General features: G+C 42.6%; 1 long non-coding RNA gene across 4 annotated transcripts in view; it reads right to left on the bottom strand.

The window, feature by feature from the left end:
• The window catches only part of LOC126512680 (uncharacterized), a 531,499-nt gene that overhangs the window by 109,019 nt on the left and 402,035 nt on the right, over positions 1-20,445 (bottom strand). For all 4 annotated transcript variants that reach the window (XR_007595127.1, XR_007595124.1, XR_007595125.1 and 1 more), the window contains exon 6: positions 6,503-6,617. This is a non-coding gene — a long non-coding RNA (uncharacterized lncRNA). The remainder of the gene's footprint in view (positions 1-6,502; positions 6,618-20,445) is intronic.

The following is a 20,445-nucleotide window of genomic DNA, read 5'->3' as shown; positions in this document are numbered from 1 at the left end:
CTCTCTCTCTCTCTCTCTCTCTCTCTCTCTCTCTCTCTCTCTCTCTCTCGCTTTCTCTCTCTGTCTCTATTAACATGGTCTCTTGGGGATCAAACTCAGGTCTTTAACTGAGCTCTTTACAGACCAAGCTATCACTGCAGCCCCCACCCCATTTCTTAAGTTTCTTATGTCAAGTATCTTGTCACCGTAACTAGAAAAGTAACCACACCGGGTCTGAGGACCACAGGCTGTTAACCCACCAGACCAACAACGAACTTTGAAAATACTGTTTATCCTCCATCTTACTCTAAAAGACAGAATAAGAGAGGAGATTATAGGACAAATACCTAAACACTTACTCTTTTCTTCTGTGTTTACATCCTTCTGTATTATCATTCTGGTCCCTGGAATCTTTTGCTTACAACTCTATGATCTCATCTACCCTCTTTATTTTATAGACGAAGAAGGAACTGGCATGTAGGCCAAAAGATATGGCTAAGGTTCAATAATTAAATGAGACCCAGATCTGTGACAGTCATCCAGGGCCAGCATGAATCAATACCCTCCAGCTCTCTCTACTACATTCAATTACACCTATGTTCTTTATTCACTAAGTTAGCCTTTCAACACTTCTCCCCCCGTTTAGAGTATTATTCTTTGCAAGTACAGAATCTAATTCTTCTACACATAAATCAAAGGTTTTCATATATTACCCAATAATGCATTGGACACGTGACATATTTGGCCCATTGCATTTATTTGACAACTCCTCCAAATGCTTAGCGATAGGGATGTTCCAGCAATGAGTTCTATTTTTGAAATACCAAACTGAAACTTGGAACTTGTTTTGGGGACTGGATGGCTCTTCCATCTAGCTATGCAGAGTGAAAACAGCTGGCCCTTTAAATTTGCATGTACTGTGACCAAAGCATTTCTCTGCCCTTCAGAGCAGCTTTGCTAAGATAACCCCTCCCACTCTCCTCCTCTTTTGTTCTTGTTTGCTAACACTACTTTAGCATTTAAACAGCACTAAGAAGAAGAAAGAAAAAAAGAGCCTCTGCCCAACACCATGGAACAAAGAAAAAAGTTCAAAACAGCCACACTTGAATGATTCTTCTAAGATCAGAGGTCGCCTTCAAGTCTTACTGAGCCCCTGCCATTTTCATAAATGAAGTAAATGAACTTTTACTGAAATTCAGCCACGTCCAATCATGTACGTATTTTCTCTCCCGCCCTCTCTGTCTTTCTGAATGTGTGTGTGTGTGTGTGTGTGTGTGTGTGTGTACTTACATGTTTGTATGGGGGTGGGCACATTTATATGAAAAGACAGAGGTCAACCTTAGGTCTTGTTTTTCCACTCTCTCTGTCTCTCTCTCCCTTTCTCCCTCCCTCCCTCCCTTCCTTTCTTTCTTTTTTGAGACAGGGTTTCCCACTGGCCTAGATTTGTCAAGTAACCTGACCAGTGAGTTCCACAGACCTGTTTGCCCCCACCTCACCAATACTGGAAACACAAGCGCACATCATCAAACTCAGAATTTTTTTTAAATGCAGGTTCTGGGTATCAAGATCATGTCCAGATGCTTTAGGTCACATGTTAGCTTTGTACATAGGAAATTACCAGCTCTTGCCTTCCACTTCCATTTGATCCACTCTCCAAGGAAGCTAGAGCAATTTCACTGAGAACTGCTGTTCTTTAGGTTGCAGACTGAAACTTACAGTGGTTCTTGGGGCTCTAAACCAAAATTCACAATCAATCATACGTCTCCTTACAGATCCTCCTACCTTCTCATATGCAAATTCATAAAAAAAATAAATGCAACCTATCATTTTCACAGAAAATGGGCAAAGAACAAGCTGCCTCCCTGGCTTGGAAACAAGAACATTCTGGCAGCTCTTTGGCATAGATCCATTCGGCTCCACCTAGAGTTCTGTCAATTGGATCTGATCATTTGTGGGGACGTTCCCAGCCACCTCTACCCAGGCTGTCTTCTCTGAGCATTTAAATGTCTACAATTCACTTGAAGTGTGGTATGACTGTGTTTGTGTAGCATGGGTTATTGCGGGTCAGCGCTAACATAATAAACCTCTGCTCGAATAGCCTCCAGTTACACCACACCCATAGCTGTCAATTTCTATCTTATTGCTGAAATATCCAGCATAGGAAGAAAGAGAATGGGTGTGGGAATTCAGTCAATCTAGTCATTTGTTTTGTTTTGTTTGAGACAGGACCTCCGCAAAGTAGTTGTGGCCTTGAAGTTGTGATATAGTCAAGATGGCTCTGAATTCCTGATCCTCTGGCATCCATTTCCCAGGTTGTGGGGTTGCCTCAGGCCTGTTACTGTCCGTGCCCAGCTCTGATTTATGCCTCTTACTAACAGCGTGAGTTTGGGTGAGGTTTGTAGCTTTACCAAACTTTTCCTTCCTTAGCTGGAGACTATGCTTGTTCTACAAAGGCTGTGCAAAGGGTTAACAGTTGCGTGACCAGGAGCCATGGATCTGGTTCAGTGGGGAAGCATGTGCTTAGCATGACCAAAGCTGGGCAGGGAGCATCTCCAGCGTTGCTAAAAAATCTTTTAAAGAAAAAGAAGAAAAAAAAAATACGAGTTGTGTAAGCAAAGTGCCCGACAATGAGAAACTATTCCAGCCAATGGTAGGGGGATTGTTGGAAAGGCCTCCAGGGCTGGATTGTTATTGTGACCGTGTGTACTTAGGCCAGGCGTGTGTGAAATGGCCAAGGTGCAAAATTTAAGGAGGCACTCCCTCTTGGACTCTCACTTTGTAATTCTAGCTAAGAGGAAGTGCACCCTTAAATTTTGTTCTTGGAATACTTTCTTGCCACTCCTCTTTCCCAGCCTCTTTGCCAGGTCTCCTTATCAGGCTAAGAAATGGCTGTTTTCTTATCTGTGCAGGTGCCTAGTACCTCTCCCTAACCTGAAAGCCGGCTCTTGGCTGACCCTCCGATAACTAAAGGGTAAATGACTCATAGAATCACGCCATCACACCCTTCCAAGCAAGTTTGTTTCAAGAGAGCATTAGAATCTTAATTTAAAAGGGGGTAATAGCATAGTAGGTAGAGTGCTTGCGTAACATGTACAAAATCCTTAGTTTGATCCCATTGCTGGATGTAGTGATACAGGAGAATCAGAAGAATCAGAAGGTCAAAGTCATCCATGGCTACACAGGGAGTGCAAGGCGAGTCTGGGCTACATAAGATTCTGCCTCCAAATAGAAAAGAATAGAGAGGCCGAAAAGTGAGTAATCACTAAAGTAGGATTGGGGGTATGATTTAGGAGAAGCAGATGCTCCAGGAGACCAGTAACCTCTGGAGACCCCGAAAAATCTGAGCAAAGAGACACTGATATGCAAATACACATGAAATCACAGCAAGAACTTGAACTGAGCCTGAAGAATGATTAAGCAGTCAGCCTCAAGAAGGGACATCCCAAAGAAGTTTTCATCTGTTCTTTTTTTTTTTTTAACTCTCAAAAATAATTTGATATGTCAACGGACTCATATGGTGGGTGGCCTCTAAGATAACTTTCAAAGAGTCTCCTCTGGTGGTATTCAAGCCTATGTATATCTGTTGTATCCCACATTGAGTTGGCATCTGTATCTAACTGAAGCAAGGGCAGGTGACTTTCTGGGCTAACATTTAAAGAGCATTGGCTTACCTCTTTGGCTCCTGTAGATTGGGCACTCTTAGAGAAGCTAGCTCCTATGTCATGAGGACATCTAAGCAGCTGAGAAAAGCACAGGAGGAAGGAATCCAGGCCTTGGATCAACAGCAGCACTAATGCAGGTGTCATCCGAGTAAGCCCCACTGACAGGACGTCCCCCAGGGCTAGCAAAGCTCCCATCTAATATCAAAATCCTATCTACTGAGAAGTCTACAGCCAGAGCTGACCCGAGCAATCATTTCTAAATTCACAACTCACAGAAAATAGCAGAAAGAATAAATGCTTTTTTTGTTGCTTTAAAGTAGGACGCTGATTGGTTGGTGTTTTGAGCCAAGGTATCCAAATATCCCCCAAGTTGCCTTTGGGCATGTAGCCATTGTCCTGTCTCCTCCTGCTGAACGTTTTAAGCTTTTAGTAACTTCTTTTTTTATTATTTACTTATTTATTAAAGATTTCTGTCTCTTCCCCGCCACTGCCTCCCATATCCCTCCCCATCCCCCAATCAACTCCCCCTCTCTCATCAGCCCAAAGAGCAGACCAGGTTCCCTGCCCTGTGGGGAGTCCAAGGACCACCCACCTCCTTCCAGGTCTAGCAAGGTAAACATCCAAACAGCCTAGGCTTCCACAAAGCCAGTACGTGCAGTAGATCAAAACCCAGTGCCATTGTTCTTGAGTTCTCAGCAGTCCTCATTGTCCGCTATGTTCAGCGAGTCCGGTTTTATCCCATGCTTTTTCAGACCCAGTAACTTCTTACATGACGGTACAACTAGAATTCAGAGGGGTGTGTGTGGCATGTGAGCGTCTCTTTACAATCAGCAAGACCTAAAAACCTAACTAAATAAAAACCAGAAGACTTGAGGAGACACTTCAGAAAATCAATGTCCAAATAAGCAGTAGGCACACTAAAAGCGGCTTATCGTCATTATCAGGAAACAAGAATAAAAACCACAACGAGCCCCTATGTATTCACTACAGTGAGAAAGATACAAAACTCCACTTAGCAAAGATGTGAAGAAACTGGAAGCCTGGTCCTTAGGTGGGAATGCAGTCCTAACTGTGGAAATAGGCTGCACTTGGGAAACAGAAAGTACTGTGTGCCCTTTGGTACTACCAGGGCACAGGTGAGGGTTAGACCACACTACTTAGGAAAGCTGGTTTTCAAAAAATGTGTTTTTAGTTCTTTGTGTTTTAATTACATCTATTTGCTTATTTTGAGGCAGGTGTCACGTACCCTGGCTGAATTCAAATTCCCTATGTAGCTGAGGATAATACCCCATCTCTGCTTCCCGAGTGTTGGGATTACAGACTTTTACAATGATGTTCTTCAATATAGACCTAACAAGATGTGTGTGTGCATTCACTAAGGCACATTACTTTAAGTTTTGAAATGAACATGATTCCCAATAATGAAATATGGAACCACCTAGTGTCTGTGGCAACAGGATGGCTGCATTTACTGCGGTGTATTTACAAAATGGAGCACCATCTGGCTACAGCATTAATCTGCAATTTGACAACTACACACAACAGGCACACGTCTCACAGGCCTTGCTGAGCTTTCAAGTGTTTCGTAATCTGGGTATTGGTGTGTGGGGGAGTGCTCAGTTTGTGCAAATCTGTGTAAGAGTGAAACGGATAAACAAGCAAACAAAAACGCAAGAACAGTCTCCACCCTTCAAAACCCTGACTTTGACATCACCCACTTTCTGTGGTGTGCCAAGAAGGCAAGAAATCCCATTTCTAGTCCTGATGTCTGTATTTCTAGTTCAAGGTCAAGTCATATTGGGATACCTATTCCGCTCATTCAGTGGGAAGCAAATTATACCCAAAGGTGGAACCTATCATCTCTTTTGTAAATAAGGCTTTTTGGTGCATAATCATACCTATTTATTCGTGCATCATATATTTCTGCTTCCATATGACCCCAATGGAGCTGAGCAGCTGTGACAGAGATGCATGACCCACAAAGCCATCCTCTCTGATTGACGGAGAAGCTTCAGATGTTGCCATAACTCTCACCTTGATTCTCATCACTCTTTGTCTCCCATCCTCACTTTGCTCATGTCCACATCTCCAGGCTTTCTCAAATGCAGACAAAGCCCCGTGATTCTTTGGATGAAGCCAGGTCAGCACTATGGTCACCATAGCCCTTGCTTATGTCATACACCTAAATTATCTACTGAGACAAAACCTAGGTGAAGTGCCCTTATAAAGACATGATCAGAATATTTGTTTGGCTCATTGATAAGGTACCTCTGGAGAAAATAACAAGTTTGGCAACAATGGAAATTCAGATCACATAAAACATCTATCCATACACACCCAATATGCATAAATTGAAAGAGGTCCAGGAGTGTGGAGATTTGGAGCCAAGACATCTAGACAATTATTTTGATTACTGACTTCAAAACTTCTCCATCACATGTTCACAAATGGGTTATGGATTTACACAGCTTTATTTTTTTAGTTAAGAGTATGTGACATACACTAATTAGGTGTTTGGCACTTATGTCTTCCTGAACATGGCCACTCATGTGGAGATATAAAAATCATTCCCTGAACCAAGAAAATTATCACGAGCAGACAATGTTGGAGATGTTGTTTCTAATTTTTTTTCTCATTTGGCATCGTTTTTCCTTAAGAAGGGACATAATGAGGTGGCTTAGCAGGTAAAGGCACTTGTCACCAAGCTTGATGACCTAAGTTTGATCCCTGGAACCCACACAGCGGAAAGACAGAACCATTTCCCATAAGTTGTCCTCTGACCTCCATAAATGCACGTGCACATGAAGACACTCAGTAAATTTAAAAACAATGAAGAAAATATGTGAAAAAGGAGAGGTTACCTTTGGGAAGAGTTGTCCCTTGGTTAAAACTCAATTTCAAGGGCAAGATTTGGCTCCTGTTTCTGCATTCTTCCAAGGACTTGCTCCGTAACCTTAGATTTATCTGGTCTGCCATCTGGAAAAAGAAAAAGAAGTTTGTATTTCCATAGCTGATCTATTGAATGATTGGTAGAATGGAGTTCTGTTGGCTACCTCGGGGAAATGCCAGGTGAAATGTTTTCTGAAGTAACTCCCGTGACAAATGCTAGTACATTTCCACTGACAGAACTTGGTGATAAATGGTGACAATGTATGCCCAGTCCTGCCCCCAACCTTCATAGTCTTTTGGAATGATGCAATCATTGGACAATTTCACACTCCTTTCCCAAAGGAGAGGATAAAAGGAATCTGGGTGAAGCGAAGAATCTCCAACCCAGAGGAGATAGTACACAGGAGTGCAAAAGGGAAGGGGCTTTCCAAATTACTAGTTAATTCTTTTCTTTTTCTTCCTTCCTTCCTTTCTTTTCTCTTTCTTTCTTTCTTTCTTTCTTTCTTCCTTCCTTCCTTCCTTCCTTCCTTCCTTCCTTCCTTCCTTCCTTCCTTTCTTTCTTTCTTTCTTTCTTTCTTTCTTTCTTTCTTTCTTTTTTTGGGTTTTTCAAGACAGGGTGTCTCTGTGTAGCAGCCCTGGCTGTCCTTGAACTCACTCTCTAGATCAGGCTGGCCTCGAACTCACAGAGATCCGCCTGTCTCTGCCTCCCAAGTTCTGGGATTAAAGGCGTGCGCCACCACTATTTGGCTGTTAATTTTTTTTTATTAGTTGCATTGGTCAGAATTTTATTACTTCACCAAGGCACTATTAGGAGCACAGAGACGTTCTGAAGGCTTCCTTGTGAAACGCAAAGATTTGGGAAGTATGAAACCACGGTTCAAATCAGGGCTACATCTTTCACTGGGTATGTGACATTGCACAGCACGCTTCATTTATCTGAGTCTTAATCTCCTCATCTAAAATCAGAGCTGACCATTACACAGTCAACCCTTAGTATTTCAGTGAGGAGAAAGAGAAATCAAGTATGTAAACTGCTCAGTAGAGTTCAGGAAAAGCACCAACAGTAAATATTAGTCATGAGATCATTGGTGGTGGTGTAGCAAAAAAAGGATTTCACAACTGAATATAGAGTGGATAAAAACCCTCCAACATTTAGAACACCAAAAGGGAACTCTGTCCTTCCTCCCTCCTTGCCCCTCTTTCCGTCTATCTTCCTTCCCTCCCTCCTCCTTCCTTCCTTTTCACTTTCTTTTATTTTTTCATGCCCTCTGAGACAGAGTCTTGCTTTGTATTCCAGGATATTTGGGAATTAAATATGCATCCCAGGCTGATTTCAAACCACAGATACTTCTTGTGTCTCGGTCTTCTTAGTTCTGGGATGAAAAATATAAGCCACAACTCTTAGAATTTTGTAGTTGTTTTTAATTTTATTATTTGTGTGTGTTCTTTTCCTTATACATACTCTTAGGTGTGTGGGGGTGTGTGTGTGTGGCTAGAATCTGGGGCCTTGCGCATGGCAGCAAGGAACTTGAAGCGTCTGTGTTATGATGATGTTTTTAATTGTGAACTTGCCACAACCTAGAATCACTGGACAAGAAATCCTCAACTGAGCAATTGTCTCAATCAGTTTGGCCTGTTGCCCTGTCGGAGTGAGGATTATCTTGATCATGAGTTGATTTAGAAAGATCCTCTCCATTGGGAGTATTGTCTTTCCTTAGGCTGAGTGTCCTGAACTACATCAGACAGGAAATAGATAGATGAGAGCCAGCAACGCTTCATTCCTTTCTCTGCTCTTAGTGTTCTATGTCCCTTCTTTGACTTCTCCATAATAATGATCATAATCCAGAACTGTAAACCCAATAAATCCCTTCTCCTCTAATTTGCTTATTGTCAGGGTATTTATCATTGCAAGAGAAATGAAACTAGGACATATATTCAGAATGACAAATACAAATATTTCATCATTATTACTTCATTTAACCCTATGTCCTTTCTTCTATGACATAGTTTCAAGACACAAAGAAGTCAGAGGATTTTGTTATTATTGTTCTTGTTGAAACTGGTTTATCTGGCCAAACATCAAAGATTTAGATAACTTAATGGAAAGTCTTTAGACTTTTCAACATTAAATGATTTTCTTAGGAAAAGACAGCATTGGGTTTTAGAGGCCTTTACGTTTAGCCTCCCTGCCCCCTTAGAATTCTGAGAATTTACTATTCCGAGAATAAGCCATGCATTTTAATTTTCTGGATTTTTTTACATAGTTCTCATGTGGTCCAGGCTGGCCTAGAACTCAGGACGTAGCAGAGAATGGCCCTGAACTCCTGATCCTTTGCCTCTGTGTCTCAGGTGCTGGGATTCCAGGCATGCACACCACTTGCTTTCCTTGGTGTCCTTTCAGCGCCACACTAGGGTTCCACACGGCTAGGTTTCTCCAGTGGAAGGTCCAATTGTTGACTGTCAACAACCTTTCTGTCAGGTGAAGAAATTAAAGTAAGGGGACAACAGCTTTTCCTCAGGCTGCAAATTGGAAAATAATTCTAGCATTTCTCCTCCTCATGCAGAGGCCACACTAAGTCCAGTCTATACCAGGGCATCCGAGTTCTGATATGCAGAACTCCCAGGAACAGAAGCTCTCAACCCTTGAGTCTTGACCTCTTTTGGGGTCAAATGTCCCTTTACAGGGCTTGCCTAAGACCATCAGAAAACATAGATATTTCCATTGTGATTCACAACAGTAGCAAAATGATAGCAATGAAATAGCAACAGAAATAATTTCATGGCTGGAGGTCACCGCAACATGAAGAACTGTATGAAAGGGTCAGAGAACTAGGAAGGTGGAGAACCGCTGTGGAGCGTGGTTTGCAGTGGCAATTCTACAACCCAGAGACCTGCAGTTCTCATGGTTTATGCAGTTCTCATGGACATTCTTGGGGATTTGGAAGCATACTGTTTTGTTTTTGAAGTCTCTCATGACGTTTCTGCCTCAGCCTGCTGATGCTGAAATTACAGTTGCATGCCACCACACCCAGCCGTCAACACTTCAGTACCACCATCAGCTTTCTTGATAATCGCATCATACCAAGAGACTCATTTTTTAGGGTAAAGGCAATAAAGAGATGCAAATGGGCTATCTAGAACCAATCCAGAGGCAAATGTGCAGATGGACAATGACGCATCATATATGACAACAGAATTCTGACCAACATCTGCCCAGGGTGGTCAAGATCATAATAACTAGTTTTTCTAGTTCTTACCTGTCTGTTTTTAGTTCGTACCCAACCAGAAAGAACTAAGGAGGCTCCTTCAATCAGTCACATAAATTGCCCATTCTAATCATTCTGCTTTATGAAGTTACCATGCCAGCAGCAGCCAGTGAAGCCCCTTTGCTGTTTGTTTTTGCCATTAGAATGTTTTCTTTCTATTCTGCTAGTTTTGGGGTCTCTGCCCCAACACAAGTGACGATAAATAAAGAACCTCAGCTTCTTCTCCCTTGGGTGGTCCTTGATTATCCGAATACATTAAAGAAACTAGGAGGTAATCTGCTTTTTATCATTGCTGTACACCAGTTCTAAAGTAGCTTAGAGGTGCAAGCCCCCTGCCAGACACATTAACCTGATTGAGAGGTACTGTATGTATCTCTCTCTCTCTCTCTCTCTCTCTCTCTCTCTCTCTCTCTCTCTCTCTCTCTCTGTGTGTGTGTGTGTGTGTGTGTGTGTGTGTGTGTGTGTGCTATGTAAACAGGCACATGTACCTGTGGAGGCCAGGAAACAACCTCAGGAACCATTGACATAATTTTTTAGATAGGGTCTTTCACTAGCCTGGAATTCAATGACTGACTGACCAGTCAGCTTAGGGATCTGTCTGTCATTGCCTCTCCAGTGAGTACCACAATGCCTGACTTTTTACTATGAGTGCCAAAGATCTAAACTCAGTTTCCCATGCTTCTGTGGTAAGTACTTTACCAACTGAGCTGTCTCCCTAGCTTCCCATCCCTTTTGCTTTCAGATAGGGTTTCAGGTAACACAGGATGATTGCAAAAACCCTTATGCAGCCAACAAAACTCAATTTCAAGAAGATCAAAGACCTCAACATAAATCCAGTTACACTGAACCTTAAAAAAGAGAAAGTGGAAAGTAGCCTTCAATGCATTGACACAGGAAACAACTTCCTGAATAGAACAGCAATAGCACACACACTGAGACCAAAAATTAATAAATGGAACTTCATGAAACTGAGAAGCTTCTGCAAGGCAAAGGGCATTGGCAATAAGACAAAATGGCAGCCTACAGAATGGGAAAAGATCTTCACCAATACCACATCTGACAGAAGGTTGATCTCCAAAATATGTAAATAACTCAAGAAACTAGACATCAAAATACCTAATAATCCAATTTTAAAAAATGGGGTACAGAACTAAACAGGGAATTATCAACAGAAGAATCTCAAATGGCCGAGATACAGTTCAAAAATTGTTCAACATCCTTAGCCATCAGGGAAATGCCAATCAAAATGATTGAGAGACTATCTCACACCTGTCAGAATGGCTAAGATTAAAAACATTGATGACAGGGTGTGGAGTAAAGGGAACACTCCTTCGCTACTAGTGGGAGTGTAGATTTGTACAGCCACTTTGGAAATCAGTATGGCAGTTTCTCTGAAATTTCTGAATCAACCTATCTCAAGACCCAGCGATACCACTCTTGGGTATACACCTGAAGGATGCAGACCCATACCATAAGGACATGTGCTCAACTATGTTCATAGCAGCATTATTTGTCATAGTCAGAACCTGGAAACAACCTAAATGCCCCTCAACTGAAGAATGGATAATGAAAGTATTATTCAGCTCTAAAATAAACCACTGACATCATGAAATTTGCTGGCAAATTGATGAAACCAGAAAAAAAATCACACTGAGGGAGGTAACTCAGACCCAGAAAAACACAGTATGTACTCACTGGTAAGTGGATATTAGCTGTAAAGTAAAGGATAATCAGGCTACAATCCACAGCCTCAGAGAGGTTAGGTAACAGGAAGGACCCAAGGGGGGGGGGATAAATGACTTTCTCTGGGGAGGAGAAATAGAATAGATCTCCTGGGTAAACTGGGGCAGGGGTTGGGAGATGGGGTGGAGATGGGAACATGGAGAGACTGGTTTGGGCAGATGTGGGGTAGGACAGAGGGGAAGAGTAATGAAAGAGTATGTCTCGATAGGGGGCATTCCTGGGGAAGGGAAAACCTGGTGCCAGGGAAATTCCCAGGAATCTACAAGAATGAGCCCAGCTAAGACTCCCAGCACTAGTGAACGGCCCTTCCCCTGTAATCAGATTGATGGCTACCTTATTGTCATGATAGAACCTTCATCTGATAACTGATGGAAGCAGATGCAGAGATCCTCAGCTAAGCCCTGCGCTGAGTTCCAGGAGTCCAGGTGAAGAGAGGGAGGGAGAATTATATGAACGAGAGGGGCGATCAAGATGGTGATGGGAAAATCCACAGAGACAGCTGATCCAAGCCCTTGAGAGTTCATGGACTCTGGACCAACACCTGTGGGGCCAGCACGGGACTGAGCTAGACCCTCTACATGTGTGTGACAGTTGTGTAGCTTGATCTGTTTGTGAGGCCCTTACCAGTGGGCTCAGGATCTGTCCCTGTCCCTCCCTGGCTCTTGAGGTGGCTTTTGGAAACCTATTTCTCATACTGGGCTGCCTTGCCTAGCCTTGATGCAGGGGGAGGAGCTTCGGCCTGCCTCAACTTGATGTGCCTTGCTTTGTTGATGCCCATGGGAGGCCTGACTTTCTGAAAGGAGTTTTAAGAGGAGTGGATGAGGGGGGAAGAGGGAGGAGAGGAGGGAGGGGAAACTGCAGTCAGCCTGTAAAATAAATGAAAAATGCTAATTAATAAAAAGAAAATAAAATCACTAAGCAGCCAAAACTGATCTTGAACTCCTGATCTATCTCTACCTCCTGAGTGTTAGGATTATGGGCATCAGCCACCAAGTATAATTTATGCCATGCTGGGGACGAAACTCAGGGCTTTGCGCAAGCTCTGATACGCAAGACTCTATCAACTGAGCTGCATTCCCTAGCCCTTCCAGTTAAATTTCCAAACCAAACTTGATATCCAGGCTGCCCCGGCTCTCTGCACAATTTTGCCTCCACTAGGCATGTTCCTTCTCACGGTCCTGTCTCTCCTCCTAGAGCCTTTCTCTCCTCTCAGAAGCCTTCCTCCAGCTTTGGTTCTAACTGTTCAGAGTCACGGACAGCACTTCCTAGGATGTCATGACCTCCATCAGCTCTCCTCTCCCATGCTCCCACTGCAAACCCTGAGCCTGGCTCCAAGGCTTAGCTTTTCGCTTGTCTTTGTTTGTTCTCTTTCTTGACAATTGTTCTGTGGTCTGTTTTAGAGTAACATTTATTACAGATTGTGTAATTACATGAGATAAACAAAGAGGCTCTCGTTTGGTTGGTATGGAATAAGTGTGAATGCTTTCTCTTGTAGTAGGGAACTGCAGACTGCATTTCTGCCACCCAGCTCCCAGCTGCCTGGCTAGCTTATGCCCCAAAATAACAACACACAAACTGTATTCTTTTAAACACTGCTTGGCCCATTAGCTCTAGCTTTTACTGGCTAATTCTCATATCCCAATCAACCCATCTCTAATAATCTGTGTAGCACCAGTCTTACCAGAAAGATTCAGCATGTCTGACCTGGCGGCTTGCTTCATTGTGTCTGCCCTGGAGAGCAGAAGCATGGCGTCTTACCTCACTTCCTCTTCCTCCCAGCATTCTGTTCTGTTTACTCCACCCAGTTATGTTCTAACCTATGAGGCTAAGCAGTTTCTTTATTAATTAACCAATGACCTTCCCACATCATTCTCCTAAGCACAGCATATTGTTCAAGGTCAAATGCCATTCATAAACTGCTTTCCAACGTAAGTTATCAGACTGTAAGGCCCTGATGTGGTGGCACATGTTAATAATCCCAATACTCAATAGTCTGCGATAGGAGGATCATACAGAGCAATTTTGGGGCCAGCCTCAACTCTATATACTGAGACTTTCAAACAAAACAAAACAAAAAGCTAGCATAAGCATGCATCAGAGTCCAGAGTAAAGCAACTGAAATTCCCACGTTCTTGTGGCCTGGAACCCAGAATTGGAGCAGGGCCACATAGATAACATTAGAAATATACTTTTTTAAAAAACGGAAAGGTACATATGAGGATGGAAGTTGGCTAGAGGGCTAGTTCAAAAGTCTTGGGTCACAAGAGTTCTGGTCCTGTATATGTCATTTATATGGCACATTCTTCTCACACATTAGACTGAAGGGATTTTCTGTTTTGGTAGGACAGATGGATTTTAAGTTTTCATCTACCAAGGGACTCCTTTTTGTCTTTCTCTTCCCATCAGAAAACCATTAAATTTATAACCTCAGCATTTAGAAGGTGGAGACAGAGGAGGACCAGGAGTTCGAGGGTATCATCTGCAGCATAGATAGTTCTAAGTAAGCCTGGGCTACATAAAATCTAGCATCAAACTAACTAAATAAATAAGAAAAAAATAACTATAGCAAGGCGAAATGGCCAAGCCTGACAGCCTGACTTCCTTTAATCTTGGGACCCACATGAGAAAAGGAAAGAACTGACTCTCACAAATTGTTCTCTGATCTCTACACATCTACACATGTGTTATGAGATTCACATACCCACAAACACACACATACATGTATACTGACACATACACAAAACACAGACACACACACACACACACACACTGCAAAAATCCAGATGAATTAATAGCATAGAATAAACTTAGAGATAGTCAGTTTAAAAGAAAGATTCACTTAAGTTTCTTGCTTTGACTCTGTCCCTCACTCATCTATCCTGGGCCCCCAGATGTATCCAAAGTCTTTGAATTTTGATGTACAGGAAGAGACTTTCACATGGTGAAGTGAGCAGGATGTACCATCACGTGGATCTCACTAGAACAGGGAAGGATTTACACATCCAGCCCTGAGGGAGATGGCAAACCACACAAGCGTGAGGACATGAGCTTGAATCCCCAGAACCCACGTAAATCCAAGCACAGTACAACTCCCCTGTCATCCCAGTGTTCAGAAAGTGAGCTGGAAGACGGAGACAGGAGAATACCTGAAAGTTCTTGGACCAGTTAGCTTGGCATATGCAGCAATGAATATCAAGGAAAGCCTGTCTCAAACAAGGCAGAGAGTGAGGACCAACAACTGAGGTTTCTACTACCTCCACATTTTCATCATGGCACATGCACTCCAGAGCAAGTATTCACACCCATATATGAATAATCATTACACACACACACACACACACACACACACGCATAAGTAAATGGAAAATTATCCAAAGTAGAGACTACTACAGAGATCCTCAACAGGTCAGAATACAGAAAATATACTATTAACTTCCACTCAGGACCCACAATCCCAGAAAGGATTTTCTTCAACATATTTAAAAATCATAGGCCTCCAAACTGCCTGGTCAGGTGCTGGCGAAAGGTGGGAGATGCCACAGAGAAAGCAGGTCTGCACCTAGGGTACTGTTGTCCCATGCAACAAAAAACATGTCCCAGAGTGCACTAGGAAGATTAAATTGGCTTTTCAAAGATGATACTTAAAGCCAGGCCTGGTGGTGCACACCTATCCTTGCAGCACTTGGGAGGTAGGTGCAGGAGGATGAGGAATTCATAGCTGTCTTGGGCTGTACAATACATTCACTTCTAGCCTGGCTCCCATGGGATTCTATCTCCAAAGTTAAAAGAAAAACAAAAAATCAAAAGAAAATAAAATTATAATCAAATTTACATGTGCCTAAATCTATTTATTTTTGAGACTGCCTCACATAGATCAGCCCTAGCCTTGAACACTCTGTGCAACTGAGGTGGGCTTTGAACTTCTGACCCTCCAGTTTCTACCTTTCAAGTTCTAGGATTACAGGCATGTGCCACCATGCCCAGACTCAAGTACTATTTAAATGTCTGTCTCAAAGAGAAGGTCAGAACAGCAAGTGCTTCCTAAGAACCTGGCACATTTGGGTGCCCAGAGGGCTCCAATGTGAACTCCAAGAGGGAGAAACCGTTCTCCATCAAGGACACACAAATTGTTTGTGAAATTTGTTGGTGATAGAATATGAACAGGTAGGGTTCCCAGTATAGTTCTGACCTTGTATATTTTTCACAAAAAAAGAGGTGAAGTTTTTTTCATAATTCTATGTAATAATTAGGCATTAGATTCTACTAGTTTAGTCAGAGCGCATGAATCTAGCTTGTTATCTGAGAAAATTCCTTGTCATTAACTATGTACTTTCATTCATTTAGATTAAAGTAGTAATTCATTTTGTAATTCATTTAAATTTTAAAGTAGTAATTCATTTGTAATTCATTTCATTTTTGGAACATTTTGTAATTCATTTAAAATTTAAAGCAGTGATTGCTTATATTTTTTAAAAAACATCTTGCAGAGTATTGTTCCTTCTTCTCCTACCCCTCCTCCTAGACAAAGTCTCAGGTATTTCAGGCTTGCCTTGAACTCCCTATGTCATTTAGGCTGGCCTGCCTCCACCCTACAGGAGCTGAGATTATAGGCATTTGCTACCGAGCTCCTTTTTGTGTGTTGTTAAGGTTTGAACCCAGGGCTTTCCTGTGGAACAATCTTTTTGTCCACTGTCAAAATTTGTTGTTGTCATTAGTTTAATAAAGGGCTAAATGGCCAATTGCTAGGCAGGTAGAGGCAGGTGGGACTTGTGGGCACAAAGAGAGCATGGGGATGGAGAGGGTGGAGTTGCCAGCAGATGCAAAGGAAGGAGGAGATGAACACGCTGTGTTGAAAGAAGATACCGCCATGTGGTAGAGTGTAGGTAAGAAAGATGAGTTAATGTTGAAAGAGCTAGTTAGTAACAAGCCCAAGTCATCAACCGAGCATTTATAATCTATAATAAGTCTTTGCGTGGTTATTTGGGGAGCCAGCTGGTGGGATAGAACTGACTGGCGGTCATGGCGAAAATCTCCACCTACAGGGGGCTTCCTGCATACTAAGCAAGTATTCTACAACTGAGTTACATACCCTGCCCTGATTCTTCACTCTGGTAGTGGCATTCAGGCTATATATATGGGGCATGACACTTTGTCAAATCTCTCCAAAAATATTTACATTACAATTCATAACCATAGCCAAATTGCAGTTATAAAGTGGCATTGAAAATAATGTTATGGATGAGGGACACCACGATATGAGGAACTATACTAAAGGGACACAGCATTGCATCACAGGAAGGCTGGGAACCACTGCCAGTCACTCTCTGTTTTTCTGGGTCTGGGTTGTAGATTATATTCCAAACACAGAAAAGACTGGGTATCCAGGTGTTACAGGCATGGATTGAGATTTGGAATCATACTCTGGGATTTCCAGTTCATATTACCTGGAATAAGGGACACATGGATAGTGGGAGAAACGAAGGTAGTTTATTATAGGAGAAAAAGCACTCACTACAGTGGAAGCAGGCCCAAGCTGGAGAAAGGATAGAACTCAGTGGCACCAGACCGCATAGGAACTGCATTCTCTCACATTTTTATGTAAGGAACAAGTTGCTTTGTTCTTCTGGAAGCGTGAGTGAGAAACTCCCCTAAATAGGATCACACATTGAACAACATGTCCTCAGATAGTGGCAGTGTTTTAGGGAGGTTGTGGAACCTTTAGAAGGTGGAACTCTGCTGGAACAGGTACATCACTGGGGACAGGCTTTGAGAGTCCGTAGCCTCACTCTGCTCTGTCTCTGCTTCATATTTGTGACTGAAGATGCAAGCTCCCAGCTCCCGCTTCATCCACCTGCTTCCAGGCCTTCCTGACCATTATGGACTCTGCCTCTGAAACCATAAACCCAAATAAAGTTGTTCTTCTGTAAGTTTCCTTTGGCTGTAGATTTGTGCCATAGCAACATGAAATTAATCCAGTCCCTTATGTGCAGCCTCCGTGAGGAGGAACTTCTGCTAACTAGCTTCTTTCATATGTTCATCTTTTTGAAAAAATTTTTTTTTGATACAGAGTTTCTTTGTGTAGCACTGGCTGTCCTTGAACTTGCTCTGTAAATCAGGCTGGCCTTGAATGCACAGAGCTGCTCCTGACTCTGCCTCCCAAGTGCTGGGATTAAAGGTGGGTGTCACTGCCACCCTCTGGACATGGAGGTAAGTGGTTAAAAAGTGCAAAGCATGCTCAAGGCCCTGCATTCAATCCCCAACATACAAACATAAATGAGAGCATATGTGTACACAGAAAGTATGGGATAGATACAATCAGACAGTGCAGTGTTGCTTGAAATTGTCCAGTTCTCAAATTTTATAGAAATTTCAAGGTTTGATTCAGATTAAAACAGTAAGGTGACCAAAAAATAGCAGACATTAAATGCAAATCTTATTTTTAAAATCGAGTTTCCTTCACTAAAAACAGTCATTTCATACTTTGGTAGTTTTCCTCTCTTTTGTTTGTTTCTCTAGTTTTGTTTTTGAGATAGGGTCTCTTTCTGTATGCGCAACTTAGGTTGGTCTCAAACACACAATGATCCTGCTGTCTCAGCCTCTCAATTGCTAGGATTACCATGACTGGATTAGTACTTTGGTAATTCTTTAATAAAGGTGCTTTGTGCTTTTTGAGGTGGAAATGACAAAGGGTACTCGATGGCCCAGGCCACAGCGTTTTCCTGGATGCATTTTCTAAGCTGTTAATTTGTACACATCTATTTGTTTTTTTTTTTTTTTGATTGGGTATAAGGTATATACTGTAACATGAAGGCTGGGCTTGTTGGGGTTTCTGTCTTGCCCAGTCCCCCAACCTTTTAGTCCCAGAGAAAATCACAGAGAGTCTGCATTAATTATAAACTGATTGGTCCATTAGCTCAGACTTCATATTAGCTCTTATAACCTATCATTATCATTATCTATGTTAGCCACATGGCTCGGTACCTTTTTCAGCATGCCAGGTCACATCCTGCTTCTTTGTTGGTCTGGGCAGGAATGGCAGAGGGAGCTTCCTGCTTCCCAGAATACTCCTGTTCTCATTGCCCCTCCTCTACTTCCTGTCTAGTTGACCTGCCTATACTTCCTACCTGGCCAATCAACATTCATTTAAAACATGATTGACAGAATACAGGCAATTATCCTGCACCAATATACCTGTGGTCATGTGGGTGTATGCATGTAAGTGCACGTGTACGTGGAGGTCAGAGGTCAAAGTCAGGTATCTTCCTCTATCACACTCTACCTTTATTCATTGGCACAGGGATTCTCACCACACCTGGAGCTCATCAACTGGTTGATGACAGCAGGGCTGGCCAGCTGATGAACTCCAAGGACCCTTCTATCTCCACTGCCCCAGTTACAGATGTGGGCCGTTGCTCCTCCTGCCTGTGACATGGGTCCTGGGGACCCAAACTCAAGCCATCTTATTTGTGCAGCAGTTCCTTCACCCACTGAGCCATATCCCTAGTCCTTATTTATTCATGCATTTACATTTGTCTTAGCCTAAGAATTTGTCTTCGGAGAGATCTGGACAGCAGAGAGGAGGGACAAGACTCTAGAAGGTCTTCCTGTCATAGATCACCTGATTGGGGTCTCCCTTATCCTTGTGCTTGGGGCTCAGATCAGATATGGGCTCATGACACCCCCTCCCTGACACCCCCTCCCTGTTTTTTGAAAGAGAGTCATGCTAGACAGTCTTGGCCAGCTTACTTTCCCTGGCTCCTCCACTCCACTCCCACGTTCCCTTCTTTTTTTTATCAAATTAATGAGTATTTTTTATTTTGATTAGCTTTCCTTTCTTAGGTTGTCAGGAAGAAACCACTGGGAGGAAAAATAGGGGACCCAAGTGTACTGTGTTTTCCTGAAATGAATTCCATGCTGGTTACTGTGCGACCGATAATTTGGGGCGGGGGTGGGGGAATGTCCCTGAAATATTGCTGCCTCCCTTGGGACATCTTCACACCATTAATTCCTTTGCATTTTTCAGAAAGTTCTATGTTCAAGGATCTCTCTTGTTTAAAAAATGTAGGGGTCCGCTTCTACTTTACACTGTCCTGTTGTTTCTAACACTATTTATTCTGCTCTGAGAATCTCTCTCTTTTTCTCTCCATCCCTCCCTCCCCCCCTCTCCTCTCTGGTGCTACTTCATTGGCTTTGTGAGGAGAGCTCATCTATTTGCTCCTTCAGTCCTGCCATGAGGCTGAGATTAATGAGCCCTCATAAACTGCCGCTCAGGTCATTTATCTGCAACACTCAAGAGTTATTCTCCCATAATAGCACTGAGTGAGTGCTATAAACTGGAATCAAACGGGGAGGCTTGTTCAAATAGCTGCTTAACTCTATTTTCCTTGAATTCTTGGAGCCATAGCTCTGCCTTGTCTATGGCTGCATCAGGCTCCTACTGAGGAGCCATTATGGCTTCCTCTAGATCCTCCTGAAGTCTAGAAGAGGGGTTGACTTTTCCTTGGTCCACAACTTCAGTTTTTACAGTGTCCTGTACACTATGGTAGTTTTGAGCCACATGAGGCTACTGAATAATAGAAATATGGCTAGTTTGAGTAGAGAAGTGTAACTAGAGTAAGAAAAAAAACAGTTTCTAAAGACATTAAACAAGAGCCAGCAAGGTGGGTCGGCAGGAGAAAGCTTTGGTCATACAAGCCTGACCACTTGAATTCAATCCTCAGAGTTCATGGTGGAAGGAAGTTGTCCTCTGACCTCTACATGCCACCCTGTGGCACTGGCTAGAGTGTGTACACACACACACACACACACACACACACACACACACACACACACACATATCATTATAATAATAAAATTCCAAACAAGAAAAAGAATATAGACTACCTTGATATAAAAAAACCCAATTA

This window comes from Alexandromys fortis, unplaced genomic scaffold (assembly GCF_014885135.2).
Source record: "Alexandromys fortis isolate MF-2015 unplaced genomic scaffold, M_Fortis_MF-2015_v1.1 scaffold_120, whole genome shotgun sequence".
NCBI classification, from domain to species: Eukaryota; Metazoa; Chordata; class Mammalia; order Rodentia; family Cricetidae; genus Alexandromys; species Alexandromys fortis.
Note: the sequence above shows the minus strand (reverse complement) of the source record. Positions and strands in the feature narration are given on the sequence as shown.